The sequence below is a fragment of the Rhinoderma darwinii genome, chromosome 2 (genome assembly GCF_050947455.1).
Source record: "Rhinoderma darwinii isolate aRhiDar2 chromosome 2, aRhiDar2.hap1, whole genome shotgun sequence".
NCBI lineage: Eukaryota > Metazoa > Chordata > Amphibia > Anura > Rhinodermatidae > Rhinoderma > Rhinoderma darwinii.
This window is the reverse complement of record NC_134688.1, coordinates 453,700,530-453,720,029: the sequence shown is the minus strand read 5'-3', so window position 1 is coordinate 453,720,029 and position 19,500 is coordinate 453,700,530. Positions and strand designations below refer to the sequence as shown.

Sequence of the window (19,500 nt, the reverse complement as noted above, 5' to 3'; positions counted from 1 at the left end):
ATATGACAACACCTCGAAGAAACCTGGAATATATCTAATCTTGAGCACATTACGGTTCTGCCGAAAGCCTAGCATGAGCGACATAAAAACACCATAAATGACAGGGAAGAAAAAAAGATTACAAAAAAGTGCCAAGAAATGCAATAATTTATTAATTATTTCTAAAATCATTAACATTCAATGTTCCAATTTCTTCCTCCTGAATTATTCACCACTCATTAGAGACAACTCCCAGTCATTTACCTTATCTATCAGCTACAGACTAAAAATCTCATTTTCCCATTGCTTTCATGTGAGCCAAATAATGATGACAATTGCAACCTTTTTTTTAAGGCCTAAAATGCATTTCCTATAAAACCTTTCAATAAGCTTTTTTTTTTGTCACATTTATGTTTAATTAGGCTTTCCCTTCCTAAAATTTAATTCACAGGCCAGCCTATAATTACATCTTTCCTTTCCCAACACGCCAGGAAGGAAGCAGCCTTCTCTAATAGACGTCAATTGAGCCGTAAACCTCGCTGAATAAATGCCTTTTATAGGCAGAACAAGAGTTTGATTACTAAGCTACAAAAATAATGCGTATCCTGTCCTTACAATTGTTATTTGTAAGGTCAAATGTAACCGAAGGATACGCATTGTGATGTCAGACCCACATAATCGGCCTCTTGAAAGACAGAGGTAAAGTGTTAGGATGTTACGAATCATCTTTTTAATGAATTAAATAAATTTAACCCCTTTAGCATTATTGAAATTGTGTCCCATGGGGCACTATGTTTTCGGTCTATGCACAGAGTTACATATTAAAATACAGAAAAGTTGCGAACAAAAATTCTTAAATTTTGCCCAATTTTTATGCTAATATATTATGGCTGGGTTCACACTATGAATTTTTGTTACCTTTTTTTAACCGCCATTTTTTGTTTTAGTTGATAAACTCCCTAGCCTTTCAAGGGGTATTCATGTACTAAAAAACAAACAAAAAAAAAAAAAGGTTAAAAATGCAACAAAAAAAAAACGCAGTTTTAACCCAGTCTATTATAACATTTGGTTCACCACCGAAACACTGATCTGCCACGTTGGGACATGAATTGGTTAATTAACATATGGCCTGTTTTTGTGCATTTACCCGTATAAGTTGACCTAAAGCAACCCAAAATAACGTTTATAGGGAGCTTACGCTATATAATGGAGTGTGAGAAGAGGTGAAACATGAAGCTCCTGGGCCCCAACGCAAAATCTGTAACACGGCCGCCACCTATCACACTTCCTTTATAGTACTGGTCTCCTCAAATAGATAACGTCACATAATGTTGATCTATATGGGCCTCAATATGGTTCCGTATTTCACGCAGGATTGCAATATGTTTGTCTAATATCTTATTTTTCTCTTTATATTTTTGTCTCCCTGTCACCGACCCACCTATATCTCTATAAAATGCACACGGCTCAAACCCCTTGTTCAGCAGAAATATATCTTTATTGATAATCCATGTAACACAAACATTTCTGGTAATTAACCTTTCATCAGGCTTAAAGTATATCACCGGCATTGGAGTGCTTTCCCGTTCTTCGATTTTCTATGTCAGTCGGTGACCTCAATGCTCACATGTATAAGGGGAGGAGTCATTTTTCACAGTTGATCCTCATTGGCCGAAAAACAAGGTGTTTGTAATTCTCCTGTTGCAGATCAGAAATGATCAGTTATTCATAGAAACACACAAATTTTTTATTCGGTCTCGCCTCTCTAAAGTGAGCATTGCATGTGAGATCAATTTTTTTTATTATTATTTGATGTATTTATCCCTCTACAGATTTATTATTTTTTCAAACAAAAAATATTCAATAGGTTTATAAAAAAAGGTCTATAAAAATAGCTACCTGCTCGGAGTCCCATCCTGGACCACAGAGGGAGGACTGAAGGCTTTACATTATGCCTATGTGTGTCTATATGTGTTGATATGCGTATATGTGTATGCAGGGGTGGATTTGACATCTCTGGGGCCTCAAGCAAAGTTATGTCTGGGGGCTATAACCAAAGGCACCTGTAAAGAGTGTCACATACAGTGCCCCTTGTTGATAGTGCCACACATAGTGTCGCTTGTAGATAGTGTCACACACATAGATAGCTCCTCTATTGCGTTATAAGGCTCCTCAAACAAATAATAAAACTTATACTCACCTAGCTTTGTTCCCAAGACAAACGGAGCTGCACAGCAGGACTCCTCAGTCACATTACTCCTGCTGCCTATGAGACACCTAGACGGGACTCTTGCATAAGCTGGTGTAATGCAGTGACGTCATCAGGCCAGACTGCGTGGGAATGCTATCCCAGCGTTTTACAGGCTGCAAGTCTAATGTGGCTTGTAGCCTAATGAATGGTATTAAATTGTATTTGCATCCTGAGCATGCAGATACAATCGAATGAAGCAGTTGTCCGGTGATCCAGGGCTTATTCGTGGGTGTGGCATGCTAGCGACACCACAGTATCTGCATCCTGAGTGCGCAGAAACAGTTAAAAGTTGTGGCACTGTCAGACGGCCCGACACGTTCAGACGACCCAACAGGGGACCCAGCTCCCTGTGGTTCCACGCAATTACGTGGTTTGATCTGTGGTAAAAAGTGCCACTATGTGTGTTAATACATGTGTTCTTAGTGGTCTATATGTATTTGGATATATGTAGCTCCGTGTACTTTTGGATGTGCCACATAAAAATCAGTGTTAGAGCTCATTCACACATCCGTTAATTTCTTCAGCGTGCTAGCTATGTTTTTTTTTTCTTCAACTGTTTTTATTGAAAGGGTTTATCAGTCACAATAAAAAACAGAAAAACAAACAAAAATAAAATGAAGTAATGAGCTGCGATAATAACCATGAACAAGGTAGGTAGATAATCACATCAATATAGTACTTCCAGAATCACATCAATGCAAGTTAAGAATATCTACGGCAATTAAACAGTAATAACATACCAGATATAGAGTATCAATTCACTTGCTTTTGTGATGAGCAACATGACAAAAAACATAGAAGAAATACTTAACGAGACAAGGAGTACAATAGGGACAGGAGGGGAGGTATTTCAGGGTTCCTGAGCTTCCTGTAGGGGGCAATTGTCACTATCTACAAATGACATCTAATAGAAAACACATCCCATGGGGGCCAAGCCTTTGAGAAATCCTCTAGGCGATCAAAAATCACTACAGTGAGATGTTCTAAACATCCAATATCTTTAATCCTGGAGCATAAGTCGTTATACACTCGGCCAGAACACAGATGTAACCATCGTTCATCTGAACAAGGCCTAACACTGATTTTTATGAGCCATGAAAGGGGTATTCCCACTCTAGACATTTAGTGAGAGATTTATTAAGACTGATGTTTTTATGTCAATCTTAATCAACAGTTAACTGCAGTAAGATGGAACACAATTATTAAGATGTGAACGCCTCTTAGTAAATGTGTTTAATCTTTCAGGCTGTTCATGCGCCACAATTGTGCACCCAACTTTCCGTGACTACGACCGGCCCCAATCCCTCTTCGCCTGACCCCGATCAGACATAAAATAAAAAATTTACTCACCTGCTCCTCTTCTCCCCCTCAAATCCCCTTTAGACTCTCACAGCAGGCTGTGGTGTATACAAGGTACTAACATCATACCTGGTCACAGCAGACAACAAAACACTTCTCAGCACCTCAGAGGCACAGTCTTTTAAATACGGATTCCAGCCGGTTCAGGAAGGCAGAGATGGCTGGCTCTCCACTTTAAGAGTCAAGGGCACTCCTCTGTAATACAGAGGTGCGTCCTATTTACATTTCCAGCCTTTACTAGGCCTTAAGGCTGCCCACACTCACTGGTTCCTGGGGAGGCTACTACCCGTCACCCACCCTTCACACTGCTGCTTACACAAAACTGCAGTAAGGCTCCTGACTGTCACCTGCAATAGCACGCACCACTCACGCAGCTTCAATCACATGTCACTTTAGGCTTTTTCCAGATCAGCAGATTTTATATTGCAGGCGATACCCCCCCCCCCATAATAGCCCTTTGCTATTGTGGTGAGGCAATACACTAACAGAGATGGGGTCTGGGACAGTTTCTCCCGGTGCCAAAACAATTTAATCACAAGTCAGCCATCTTTTCCTGAACTTCAACATTTATGGGCAGGGCAGCACAGGCCCCCTCATGCCCGGTGGCATCTTTAGTACTGGGGGGCCCCGGTGCTAGCAACTGCCACATACAATTGTATCTGCGTCCTCAGGACGCAGATACAATTGAGTACTATAGGTTGCAGGCCACATTAGATCTGCAGCCTATAAGGCGCTAGGAAGCATCCCTGCGCAGTTCGGCGAGATGACGTCACTGCATCACGCTGACTTACGTAAGGGTCCCGTCTCAGCATCCTGAGGCTGTGGAGCCACTCCATCCATCGTGGGAACGGGGCTAGGTAAGTAGAATTTTTTGTGTTTGTGGGGCTGTGGGCACTATATACAGTAGGGGGCTTTGTAGCACTATGTACAAGGGGGGCTGTGTGGCACTGTTTACAGGGGGCTGTGTGGTACTGACTATAGGGGGGGACTGTATGTGGCACTATCTACAGGGGGCTGTGTTGCACTATCTACCGGGGGGCTGTGTGTGGCACTATCTACAGGGAGATATGTGTGGCACTATTACTGTGTGGGGCCTAGTACTATTATAGTGTGTGGCACCGAAGGGGCATTATTTCCATCTGGGCCACTATAAATGGTGAGATTTTTGTAGAGGGTGGGGATCTGCTAGAAAAGCGAGAAGCCAAAGATGTTTGTATTGCAAAATCTGCAGAGCCGATTCGTAGTCAGAAAAAAGGTGTCAGGGCAATCTGTGGCGGATGAAGAAGAAAAGCAAGTGAGCTACTCCAATCTGAGAAGATGTCACCGGTGAGTCACTGGATTTCACTCTATTGTATTAAAGGATTTTTCCCATCTTAGACATTTATGGCATATCCACAGAAAATGCCAAAAAAGTCTGATAGATGCGAGTCCCAGCTCTGGGACCCGCACCTGTGCTTAGAACTGACCGCAGAATGCATGCAGAGACCAGTGGAGGGAGTGTCACGTGTGCGCGCAGCTCTCTCTATTCTGTTTTATGGTTGTTATGGAAATAGCAGAGCAGCTCTTGCTAAGCGGTTTCCGTAACTCCCATTGAACAGAATAGAGAGAGCTGCACGCACACGTTACTCTCTCTCCACTGGTCTCCGTATAGATTCTGCAGCCAGTTCTAAATAAAGATGCAGGTCCCAGAGTTGGGACCCGCATCTATGAGACACTTTTGTCATTTCCTGTGGACTTCTGACGAGTTTCATCCTTCAAATGCGCACCCAGCGGGCTCGAAAAAGCAAAATAAGAACCCCTGTGTGCCACATCCGTCACGGGTCCCAGAACCGCCACTTGACGATCCAAAATCCCCACCTTGGAGCCGCCTACCGCTGAACCCGATGCATCTTCCCCTCCAGCCGTACTACACATCGGGGAAGAACGCACTCCCGAACTTCCTACCAAGCCCCGGCTACCCCAACATCCGCCTGCTCCGCCTCCCGGCCCACCTTACTGTTCCTCTGCAAAACGGGGCTCGTCCCCTCGGCCTGCTCCCCCGCACCCCGATACACGGACAAGACTACAAATGCCCCTTCCCTCCAGGAGGATCGTCCTGCGCTTTGCACCAGAGACGAGGCCTCCCTATTCGACCTAGCGGAACATCTCCCGCCATCCAACCAACCACCGTATACCTCAGGCTCGCGGCGGCGTTCCAACACAGAAGTCTCCTGAAATCCAGTCACACGTCTTACCTCAAGAGCTAGCCTCCGATCCCGACTCCGAGTCCGGGTCCTGGACCACCAATAACAGTTATCAACGGCGATCGGCGCGACAGCTCCCGTCGTCCTTGGGACCTTTGAGAAAAATACACCACATCATCCAAACGATCCCAGTCCACCGGAACCAGCTGCATACTCCCCTCTTCCACCGCTAACCCCCGTCGGTGGCCCCGGCCGTAGCTTCAGGAGCCAAACTGTCCTCTTCCATCGCACCTCTCCGGCTAGCCACATGTGACAAGGTGCCAGCCGGGAGGCTGCACCCCCGGATCCTCCAGCATGCTGACCCCCATCAGCTAACTCCATTAGCAGCTCTGAAGCATTCACCACCATGTTCCCCTCCACTTGCCTGCCAAATGCTGATCCAGGGTCCCTCCTCGCTCCTGCCGACACCTTCCCGCTTCCTTGTGTCTTCCTCATGTCACGGGTGGGCGCACACCTCTTCCGCTCGCTCGACGAGCCGGGCCAAGCATTGTACACCGGCCGTGCACCTACATCCACCACTGCCTGCATCCCGGACACCTGCTCCGCCAACCAAGCCGCTTCCCTCTCCGAGGCTAAGGCCCTCACGCTGCTCATCAGTTCCTCCATCTTCAAAAAGCGCGAGCCCTCAGCAACACTTCCTCCTTCGCTCATTTGGCGTTTCTGCCCAAGCTCCGCCCCTTGACGTCAGGCTCCACGTCCCCCCACATGATCAAGCTGCTTTTCCCCTGACAAGCCGTTGATCCGGAGCTTCCCATCTGACCGTCATTCTATCCATTTATATCAGTTCAATATTGTTTAACAGTCTTGAGCATTTTTCTTCCAAATAAATTCACAAACATGAGCTGTTTCTTGCCAGTAACGTGTCAGGGCAAGGCGTGTTTTGCAGCACAGCTGGAATCTGATCTTGTGGCCTTTGGAAGATAAGCTGAAAGTACATTCTGGACTTTGTCCCCTATGTCATTCCACTGAAGTAATTCAATTAAGGATAAATGCCTCATTGGGAAAAGGAAAGAATGACTGCTATGAACCAATTTTCCATGTGTTGCATTATTCAAATGGAGTTTATTAAAAACAACTTAGTTACTTTGCACTGTATTTAGCAAAAGCAGTTTACATGGAAATGAATGTGCAATCAATTAATTATATTTTAGGATGCAGTATAAATCCAGATGTTAAATCATCTTTAATTTTTTGACTATTTAGACACAACAGTAAAATAAAATAATATTTTTGCGTATTTACTACTGAAAGTGAGCTGGGTTCACATATGTAACACAGTCAGGACCAGGCTTGTCCACTAGAGGGAACTTCAGCCCTAACAGTCATGGATCCTGGAGATTGTCACCTATAATGATTTCTGAAGAGTATGGATAAGTTTAGTATAGAAGTGTTGAAAGCCATAAACTAAAAAGTGGAACTGACCTACTATTTTCCATGTGATCACTGTAATATAGCTGGATATTTTACACTAGACCACCAGGGGATTGCTACATATTTTACACTAGACATCCAGGTATTTGCCTATTTGTTTTCCATTTAACTATCATTCATTTCTACCCTAACGTATATGTTCCACCAGATACAAAGTTATATTATTTACGGTCGCTCCAGACCCTCCAAGTGTCCTGATTTTGTTCGTCTACGCACCAAAATCACTGGTATTGTGTTTCCTGTATATATCTTCACAGCACATGACTTCGGTGTGACCGTAAGGGTTAATCCACTCACTCAATCTTCCACTAAGGGCTCATGCATGCGATCACATTGGTTTTGCAGTCTCCAAACCCACCGGTCCGTTGCTGTCCATTGGACTGTAAAAAACGCTCGTTGTGTATCCAGATATCATCAGGACTCCCTGATACACAACACTTCACCAGTATTGGTGAATCAGAAAATACGGACCGAAAAATGACATGTCCTGAGTTTTTGCGGACCGGATTTGCGACCCCCACACCAATCCGGGTAAATCGTGTGCATAGGGCCATAGAAAAGAATGGGTCCGCAATTTTTCAGAAAAATGTGGCTAAATTGCTGCCCCAAAAGCACGGTCATGTGCATGAGGCCTTACCGTTCAATAAGGCTGCAAATTAAGCATGAATCAGACCCCAAGAAAGTCCACACACCCCAGATACACATCTCACGGCCACCACCTACTGAGTTCTGGGCCAGTAGGTACCAAACACACCCATACACACTACAGAAGTGAAAAGGTTAACACACTCTAAGAAGGACTATAGATTCTTTAGAGTATACCGAGACTAAACTTATTAAAGCTTTACTATAAAAGGTACAGCGCTTACAAAAAATACAAAAAGAGACAAAATAAAATGAAAAACAGTTACAAAATAAAAGGGACCAATAAGAGAAATAACTAAACACTTACAACTATTAGAGTCTCTTCTGCTTCCTTGAGTGTAGGAAGAAAAAGAGCTACACATCTCAGAGTTGGATTTGACCCGCACAATGTGAACCATTTTTTATTGTCCAAGTCATATTTTTATATCCTAAGGTTTTTTTTTTACACAAGCGCTGATCGTCAATATAGCACATGGAGCAATCATTTACATGAAGCATTCATTGTACTATTTGGTGACAAACGAGATCACTCGTCCCCAGACAGTTTGCCTCATTGTCAGCAGCACATGCCCTGTTTACACACTGAGATGTGCTGCCGACAACTTTTACTGCCACATAAAAGATCAGATTAACCCACAAACGAGCCCTTGCTCGCTTGCTGGCTGACTGCTGGGCTCTTTTACACAAGCTGATGAATGGGCCCTGATCATCGGCCCATGTAAAAAGGCCTTTAGTCATTGGTTCCGGTGTCCAAAAATGACACTAGTTCATAGGATAATTGAGATGTTTGTGAATGGACAGTGAGGTGATAAGTAGTAAAGACCATGAATATTAAATAGAGGATTGTCCTTTAATTATCTCACTTAGACTCCCGAGTGTTGATGAAGAAAATGTGTATTTGCCCATCTTTTGAAATTGTAGAGACCAAGTTTTCAATTAAACCAAACTCTTAAATTAATGAAAATTAAGATGTGGATGCAAGTTACCCAATTGTGTGACTGCCTTTTTCTTATGGTAATAATGTTATAAAAAACGCTTAAGGCACTTTTACACCGGCCCATTATCGGGCAAATGAGAGTTCACAGAACGCCAGCTCCCGATAATTGCCCTGTGTAAACAGTGCAACGATCAGCCGATGAACAAACGCTCAATCATCTGCTGATCGTATCAATTGAAATGCCTTAAATATTATGGTTGGCAACGGCACATCTTCCTGTGTAAAGAGGGAAATGCGCTGCCGACATGATGTAAATATATGGGGACGGGCAATTGTAGTAATGAGCACTCGTCCCCATACTAGCTCCTTGTGAAAAGAGTAAACGAGCGCCGATCAATGAGCGGTCTCGTTGATCGGTGCTCATTTACACGGCCTTAGACTGTATTTAGATTTGAGTATAATAATTTGCCATAGTTTCTTATTCGCTGTACGCAGGGACCAACTCAGATGCAGCAAACTAATAACACAAGCAGATCATTATCAGATGTCAGTAAACTCACTGTATCCTCGTATGAACGCTACTACGGTGAAGTATTTATGGACTATTTCATCACAGTCTCATCATTACGTCTTCAGCTGCTATTTTTGCGCACATGCAGGAAATCTGTATGATGTATAGAAGGAAAAGGAAATGTCCAGGAAATGTATTTTCTATTTTTTGATTGATTGCAGACATTACGAATAACATTTAGTGCAAGGTTCTTACTAAACAACCCGTCCATATACCAAATCTACTAAAAGTCTATATACCGTATCTCTGCACATCTGCAGGTGATATCATTTCCCTATGTTCATTTGGGTTAAATTGGGTCTTATTTCTCAAATCTGGCCTTGCTGCTTAAAGGGCTTTTCCCATCAGAGACATTTATGACATGTCTACAGGATGTCATAAACCCTGTTCTGCCACTCTGTGTTGTGGCTGAAGAGTGTGTTTTCCGACCATGAATTACGGAAACAGCGTAGCTCGCATGCTGCACTGGTTCCGTAACTGCCGATTATTACTATGGGAGTTGTTATTGTTACCGTAATCCATGGTCGGAAATCGCACTCTTCAGTGCCAACACAGAGCGGTAGAGCGGGGTTTAGTGGGCCCCAGTCTAGAGATAAGTGCGGGTCTATCTGCCATTTATGACATATCCTGTGGATATGCCATAAATGTCCATGATGGGAAAACACCTTTAAAGCAACCAATCACAGTCCAGTTTTTTTTTTTTAGGAGAAGTTTCAAAAGTTATATGGCAGCTCAGGTCTGGGCCCTAGTGAAAAATCTATAAGAGGGCCTTACCTGCCATATGTCACTAATAATACTGAGGTCTTCTTATCAGTATTTTCCACTCCCTTCAGGCAACAGGTCCCGGGTGCAACTGCTACCTCTGCACCCTGTATAGTTATGTCCCCCTTCAGCTACACCCTCTGCCTGGTTGCTATGGATAACAAATGGACTATTTAAAAAAATAAAGCCCTAAGTTTTCACCTGCCCTTTCGCACCTGGCGTTCGGCTTTGCTATTATCAGAGTCTATTTGCTTACAAAGTGAGTCAGAACTTAAAATGGTAAGGAGACTAATGGGAAAAATGGGTCAGGAGTGTTGTGTATGTTCATTTGTAGTGCTGTGCTTCCGTGTTTTCTATCCATCCTCTGCTCCAAATTATGCCTCATCTGAACAACAGGGTGGTTTCCCATCGACATTAATGCCAGCCTTGTTACCAACAAAATGTATGCAGTTTCCGACGCAGAAAACTTGTCGGAATCAGCATGAAAATTCTGTTGTGTGAACAGGGCCTTATGGGGTTTAGTATTGGTTGGGTTTATGAGGAGTCCAAGAATATAAGGTTTATTTATGTTATATGTATATTATTACATAAAATACAATATATTTTGTTTAAAAAAAGTGTGTTCTTTGTCTTTGTTTTTATTTATAATTTTACGTAATTTATTGTTTAGTTCCTTACAAAGACTTAAAGGAGTATTCTGGTTAGAACAAGTCACCCCCCTCACCGTAGGTGATCGGTGGGTGTCTGACAGCTGAGACTTCCACCGATCCCGAGAACGGGGGTCCCATACCCCCCGTTTGAACGGAGCAGTAGGTCGCTTCTGCACACTGCCGCTCCATTCAATCACTATGGGAGTGCCGGAAATAGCTGAACGCTGTACTCGGCTATCTCCGGCGCTCCCTTAGAGAATGAATGGAGTGGCAGTGCGCATGAGCGACCTGCTGCTCCGTTCAAATGGGGGTACGAGACGCCCATTCTCATGATCGATGGAAGTCGCAGCTGTCAGACACCCACCGATCACCTACGAATAGGGCGTAACTTTTTCTCACTGAAATACCCCTTTAAATTTTACACTTCATTTTTTTTAATCATTGAGGGAGATTTTTTTTGTGTGTTAAATATTGGTGAGAAGTATACCAGCCGAGAGGTGGAAGAAAAAAGTGTTTAAAGTGTCTAGCAAGGAGCGCCAAATTAATCAAACAGCGTGTGCCATTGTAGATAATTTGGCGCAGTTTCTGACTATCTGGTCTAGTTTTATCCTGTCTTCATATCGGACATAATTAATAAATGAATAAATTATCAGCTGTTGCCTTCCTATATCGAATATTTACTGTAGAAGTGACTAGAACATCAAGTCCATATTGATGGTGTACAATTCAAGCTAAAAGAACCGAACCCATAAAATGTCTTGTCTAGTTTATTTTCAATGTGGGAACTGAACAAAGTGCAATGACTATGTCAAACACACTCTGAATATGTTAACCTTTCCATCTGTACGCTATTTCCCAGAACCCTACACCCACATATTAATTATGAAGGTCTATATTGTATGAAGCGGTCAGTATTACCCTCCTGCACTGACAGGTTCAGAGAAATGACAGGTGACCTTTTCCCTTTTTTATGGAGAAAGCTTCTAATGATAAGTGTTTCAGAGAACAGCATGTTACCAAATTACCATGTACCGCTCATAACGAAAATATCAATTAAGTGCAAAAGTAATATAAATAAAAATACAGCAAAATTCTGATAATCTGCCAATTATTATCAGAAATATAATCTTATATATGACATAGTTACATAGTTACATAGTTAGTACGGCTGAAAAAAGACACATGTCCATCAAGTTCAACCAAGGGACGGGAAAAGGGAAGGAAAAATTTCTACACATAGGAGCTAATACTTTTTTGTTCTAGGAAATGATCTAAGCCTTTTTTAAAGCCATCTACTGTCCCTGCTGTGACAGCTCCTGCGGTGACTATTCCATAGATTCACAGTTCTCACAGTAAAGAAGGCTTGTCGCCTCTAGAGGTTGAACCTTTTTTTCTTCAGACAAAGGGAGTGCCCCCTTGTTTTTTGAGGGGGTTTTACATGGAACAGGATTTCACCATATTTTTTGTATGTGCCATTAATATATTTATATAAGTTAATCATGTCCCCCCTTAGTCGTCTTTTTTCAAGGCTAAATAGGTTTAGTTCTTTTAATCTTTCCTCATCACTTAGATTCTCCATGCCCCTAATTAGCTTTGTTGCTCTTCTTTGTATTTTTTCCAACTCCAGGGCATCCATTCTATGAACTGGAGCCCAGAACTGAACTGCATATTCTAGATGAGGCCTCACTAATGCTTTGTAAAGTGGTAATATTACATCCCTGTCCCGCGACTCCATGCCTCTTTTAATACACGACAATATCTTGCTGGCCTTTGAAGCAGCTGATTGACACTGCATGCTGTTATTTAGTTTATGATTTACAAGTACACCCAGATCCTTCTCAACAAGTGAATCCGCCAGTGTAACTCCGACTAGGACATATGATGCATGCAGGTTGTTGGTACCCAGGTGCATAACTTTACATTTATCTACATTAAACTTCATTTGCCAACTGGATGCCCAAACACTTCGTGAATTGCAAGCAGATTTAAACAAACTAACATCTTCCATAGCTTGGTGTCATCTGCAAAAATAGAAATAATGCTATTAATCCCATCCTCTATATCATTAATAAATAAGTTGAATAATAGTGGTTCCAGCACTGAACCCTGGGGTACACCACTTATTACCGGGGACCATTCAGAGTAGGAATCATTGACCACAACTCGCTGGATACGGTCCTTGAGCCAATTCTCAATCCAATTACAAACTATATTTTCTAAACCTATAGTCCTTAATTTACCCATTAGGCGTCTATGGGGGACAGTGTCAAATGCCTTTGCAAAGTCCAAAAACACTATATCCACACCGGCCCCTCTGTCTAGGCTTCTGCTCACCTCTTCATAAAAACAAATCTGGTTAGTTTGACAGCTTCTGTTCTTAGTAAAACCGTGCTGGCTGTCACTTATAATACTATTTTTTGTCACATAATCCTGTATATAGTCCCTCAATAGCGCCTCAAACATTTTCCCCACGATGGATGTTAGGCTTACTGGTCTATAATTACCCGGGGAAGATCTAGAGCACTTTTTGAAAATAGGCACCACATTTGCCCTGCGCCAGTCCCTTGGCACTATACCAGTCACTAGAGATTCTCTGAATATTATGAAAAGGGGGACAGAAATAACTGAACTAAGCTCTTTAAGAACTCTAGGGTGTAACCCATCTGGTCCCGGGGCCTTGTGCACATTTATTTTATTTAATTTAGCTTGGACCATATCTACATTCATCCAATTCAGTATATCAACTGATATATTAATAGCACTGGCACCGGCTACATCAGCTGCTCCTTCTTCTGTTATATATACAGAGCTAAAGAACCCATTTAGTAACTCTGCCTTCTCTTGATCCCCTGTGACCAACTCCCCATTACCACTATGTAAGGGTCCTACATGTTCAGACCTTGGCTTTTTAGCATTTATATACTTGAAGAATTTTTTGGGATTTGTTTTACTATCCTTGGCCACCTGCCTTTCATTTTGTATTTTTGCTAATTGTATTACATTTTTACAGATTTTATTAAGCTCTTTATATTTTACAAAGGCTGCAGATGTACCCTCAGATTTGTATTTTTTAAATGCCCTTTTTTTGTCATGTATTGCCCCTTTCACAGAAGGTGTAAGCCATGTGGGATTTAATTTTAGTCGTTTATTCTTGTTACCTATAGGAATAAATTTTGCACTATAATTACCCAAAGTAGATTTGAAAATCTCCCATTTATCATTTGTCCCATTATTTAACATTAGTTCCTCCCAGTCTATATCCTGAATTGCAGCCCTCATCCTGGGGAAATTGGCCTGCGTTTGTTTTTTACAGTATAGGTAAAATGTAACTATATTGTGATCACTGTTACCGAGGTTTTCACGAACATTGACATTCCCAACAAGATCTGCATCATTAGAAATGATCTGATCCAACAGAGCTTCACCTCTAGTCGGGTCTTCTACAAACTCGCCCATAAAATTTTCCTGCAACAGGTTGAGGAAATGTCTCCCCTTTGCAGTTGAAGCCGAACCATGACACCGATTAATATCCCGGAAATTAAAATCTCCCATTATCACTACAGTACCCGCCTGTGCAGCCCACTCCATCTGTTTATATAGCTGACTTTCCATCTCCTCAGTTATATTGGGGGGTCTATAGATTACACCAAAATAATTTTTTTCAGTGTTTACCTCCCTTTCTAGTTCCACCCACAAGGTTTCAACCTCCTCACAGTATTCACCCACTATTGTCTCTTTCACACTCGCCTTCATATCACTTCTCACATACAGACATACACCACCGCCTTTCGGGTATGTGCACACACACTAATTACGTCCGTAATTGACGGACGTATTTCGGCCGCAAGTACCGGACCGAACACAGTGCAGGGAGCCGGGCTCCTAGCATCATACTTATGTACGATGCTAGGAGTCCCTGCCTCGCTGCAGGACAACTGTCTCGTACTGAAAACATGATTACAGTACGGGACAGTAGTTCCACGGAGAGGCAGGGACTCCTAGCATCGTACATAAGTATGACGCTAGGAGCCCGGCTCCCTGCACTGTGTTCGGTCCGGTACTTGCGGCCGAAATACGTCCGTCAATTACGGACGTAATTAGTGTGTGTGCACATACCCTTCCTATTTGTCCTGTCTTTCCGAAACAGTGTAAAACCCTGTAGATTTACAGCCCAGTCATGTGAAGAGTCCAGCCATGTTTCAGCAACACCAACTATATCTATATTTTCTTCCAGTATTAAGGCCTCCAGCTCCCCCATTTTGCTTGCTAGACTTCTGGCATTTGTGAACATACACTTTAACTTGCCTTTCAGTTTTTCACTTTTATTATCAGAAATGTGATTTGACATTATTTGGGCCTTTTTATTTACACTGCTGTTTTGTAACAAAAGGATCTCCTTATCCTGTTGTCTAGTCCTCTCCCCACATTCTGTTTCTCATTCTGTTTCTCCCCCCACCAATATAGTCTGACCTCTCTCTAACCTGACTACCCCTTTTTTTCTACATTGACCTCCCTCCTCAGCCCTAGTTTAAATACTCCACCACCCCAGCTAGAATTCTCTCCCCTAGCACAGCGGACCCCCTTCCATTTAGGTGCAAATCATCTGCAGAATACAGTTTGCACCCCAATGAAAAGTCAGCCCAGTGCTCTACGAACCCAAAGCCTTCTCCTCTACACCAAGACTTAAGCCATGCATTTAACTCCCTGAGCTCCCGCTGTCTTTCCTGTGATGCGCATGGCACAGGCAGTATTCCTGAGAATACTACCTTGGAGGTCCTTCCCTTCAGCTTGTAGCCTAGTTCTTTAAAATTATTCTTAAGCCTCCTCCACCTACCATTTATTCTGTCGTTGGTACCGACATGGACCACAACAGCTGGATCATCACCAGCCCCTCCCAGCAATTTGTCCACCCGTTCCTCCACATGCCGAACCCTGACACCAGGGAGAAAGCAAACCATTCGGTTGAGGTGGTCTTGGCGACAAATTATTCTATCCGTCTTCCTGATTATGGAATCCATTACAACTATCAATTGTCTTGGCTTACCTGCATTACCATCCCGCCGACTACTAGCTGGGCTGTTCTCCCGGCTGTTAGGGAGATCAGTATCCACTAGGGCTGCCATTTCTGAGACCGACACCCTCGCATCATCACCCAACTTGGCAATTTTGCTTGGAATGTCAGAAACAGGATTGGCCTTCCTTTTCTTGGACCCCTTTCTACTGCCCCTAACTACATCAACCCAGCTACTTGTCTGATCCTGCTCACCCATATCTTCACCCTCCAGTTCTAACCCACTAACTGCATGCTCCGTGATCTATCGGCAAAACATAGGCAGCACTCCTCACATATAAGTGAAAAATAGAGGTGCTTTATTACACTTAGGGCTTATTTACATGAACATGTAATACGTCTGTGCAACGCGCGTGATTTTCACGCGCCTCGCACGGACCTATGTTAGTCTATGGGGCCGTTCAGACAGTCCGTAATTTTCACGCAGTGTATGTCCGCTGCGTGAAACGCACGACATGTCCTATATTTGTGCATTGTTCGCGCATCACGCACACATAAAGTCAATGCACTTCCGTGTGACGCGCGTGATTCGCGCAACAGCAGTCAAAACTATGATTGAAAACAGAAAAGCACCACATGCTTTTCTGTTTACAAACATACAAACAGAATGTCATAATGATGGCGGCTGCGTGAAAATCACGCAGCCACGCATCATATGCTGCTGACACACCAAGCTGTTATGGACCTTTTGCGCGCCCAAAACGCTGCGTCTTTTGCGCGCGCAAAACGCACACGCTCGTGTGAATCCAGCCTTAGTGCAACGTTTCAGCCCCATCCACTGGAGCCTCTCAAGCATTGCTTAAATATGCGAAGTGCTGCCTATTTTTTGCCTAAATATAGACGGGATATTGGTCTGTTCCTCAGGCCTTGTACCTATATGCTGCCTGTGCTGCTGGACTTTGAATTGTCTATCTATCTATCTATCTATCTATCTATCTATCTATCTATCTATCTATCTATCTATCTATCTATCTATCTATCTATCCAGCGGTGTAACTACCGCTGTAGCAGCCATAGTGGCTGCTACAGTGCCCGCAGCATGAGAGGCCCCGTGTCCGATGGCTCTGCTAGCAGCCGCTATGGCTGCTACAGCAGTAGCGATGCCACATTCAGTGGTCGGGTGTATGTTACACTGTCAATTCTATGTCCTCAGGACGCAGACCCAGTTGAGCCCAATTCTGAAGCAGGGAACCCCTTCCTCAGAATTAGTTCAAACCAGAGGAGCAGAGGGAGCACCTCCACTCGCTGAGGAATCCCCAGGCACAGTGCTTCTTTAAGCGCTGTGCTCGGGGAGGCCCTTGATGTTACTGTCCATATATGGACATTGACGTCAGAGGCTCCTCCTGGAGCGGAATCCCCGGCCAGTTTCGGCAACGAGGATTCCATTCAAGGAGTCTCCACTGACGGCACTGTCAGGTATAACAGGGCTTCCCTCTAAGAGCGGAGTCCCCGGCCTATGCTCTGGCGAGGATTCCGCTCCTAGAGGGAGTCTGAATGGTGCTATGTACAGTGGGGGGTGTGCTATCTTCAAGTCGTGTATGGTACCATCTACATAGACACTGTGGCACTATATAGGGGTACTATCTACATGGGCACTATATCACTATCTACAAGGGCACTGGCACTAGGGGCAGCTAAGGGGGCATTATACTGTATTAGGGCAGATAGGGGGAATTACTCTGTATGGGGCAGCTATAGGGGCATTATACTGTATGGCGCATCTATGGGAGCATTATGCTGAATAGGGGCAGCTATGGGGCATTATACTATATGGGGCATCTTTGTGGAAATTATACTATAGAGGGGCATCTGTCAGCATTATACTGTATGGGGCATCTGGGTTGGCTTTATACTGTATGGGGGCATCTATGGGTCAGTATATTGTATGGTGGCAGCTGTGGGGGCATTATACTGTGTAGGGCAGCTATTTGGTATTATAATGTGTGGGAGGCCCTATGGGAGCATGATACTGTGTGGGCTGAACCAGGTGTGTATGGGCGGGAATTGGGATTAGAGGCGTGACTATAAAGTAAAAAAATTGCTGCGCTGCTTGCCGCATCGTTTATCCCTTTTTGTGATATTTGAAAGTATATCACTGTCTACAGGGGAGCGGCTGTATAGCACTGTCCACAGGGGGGGCTGTATAGCACTGTCCACAGGGGGGGCTGTATAGCACTGTCCACAGGGGGGGCTGTATAGCACTGTCCACAGGGGGGGGGGCTGTATAGCACTGTCTACAGGGGGGGGGGCTGTATAGCACTGTCTACAGGGGGGGGGCTGTATAACACTGTCTAGAGGGGGAGCTGTATAGCACTGTCTACAGGGGGGCTGTATAGCACTGTCTACAGGGGGGCTGTAAAGCACTGTCTACAGGGGGGCTGTATAGCACTGTCTACAGGGGGGCTGTATAGCACTGTCTACAGGGGGGGGGGGCTGTATAGCACTGTCCACAGGGGGGGCTGTATAGCTCTGTATAGGGAGACTATATAGCTCTGTCTATAGGGGGCGCTGTATAGCACTGTCTACAGGGGTGTTGTATGGCAAAATCTACAGGGGGGTACTATCTACAAGGGCGGGCTGTGTGTGGCACCCACCAGAGGAGGGCCCAGTCAAAAGTTTGCTATGGGGCCCAGTGTTTCCTAGTTACGCCCCTGTATCTATCTATCTATCTATCTATCTATCTATCTATCTATCTATCTATCTATCTATCTATCTATCTATCTATCTATCTATCTATCTATCTATCTATCTATCTAGAAAATGGCGACAGCACACTGCAAACACTGCAAACACTAATGCCACCTAAGCCACTAAATTGAAAGAAACATACATTACTGCTAAATCTACTTACTATAGGGTGGTTCTTAGCGAACATTTTGATCAACTTGTGTGAGCCCGCCTGCCACGACAAGGAGTCCTCTATGAGGTGGGAACCTACGTTGCACATACACCCAGAACAGGGACTAAGCCTACATATACTTGGGTATCTATCTATCTTATCTATCTATCTATCTATCTATCTATCTATCTATCTATCTATCTATCTATCTATCTATCTATCTATCTATCTATCTATCTATCTATCTATCTATCTATCTATCTATCTATCTATCTATCTATCGTACACGCTGTATGGAACAACTATATTAGAAGCAATGTCTATAGGGGGATAAACCATCATAACATGGCATCTGATGGAACAAGCCCATACTGTATATGAATCTAAAATAAAAACCTTTGTTTGGCTACGTATAAGTTTGAGGCATATAGAGGTGCATATGGACTGCTATATGTGCCAAATTACAAATCAGCTTCACAATACAGAACTGCCACAAATATGAACTATGCTTATTATAACATTGCACTTTATATGTTTTAACAATGCAACTTACAATTGAAATATACTTTATAAATACAATCCACTGGTAGTAAACAATGAAGATACCCATATATTAGCAGCAAGCAGAGATCTTGAAAATCATGAAAAATTGAAACACAAAGTATATTAAATTCCATAACTGTTCATTATACAATGATTACACTTTTTTTTTTTTTTGCGGAACCAGTTAACCCCTTCAACTGTAAAATGTCTGAACTCTAT

At 43.4% G+C, this 19,500-nt stretch overlaps 1 long non-coding RNA gene across 1 annotated transcript; it reads right to left on the bottom strand.

The window, feature by feature from the left end:
- Positions 1-1,455: 1,455 nt before the first annotated feature.
- On the bottom strand, positions 1,456-5,921 carry LOC142741569 (uncharacterized). The gene is made up of 2 exons (XR_012881199.1): positions 5,824-5,921; positions 1,456-1,677 (listed from the first exon to the last, which is right to left on the bottom strand). It is a non-coding gene; the product is annotated as an uncharacterized LOC142741569 (long non-coding RNA).
- Between the last annotated feature and the right edge of the window lie 13,579 nt (positions 5,922-19,500).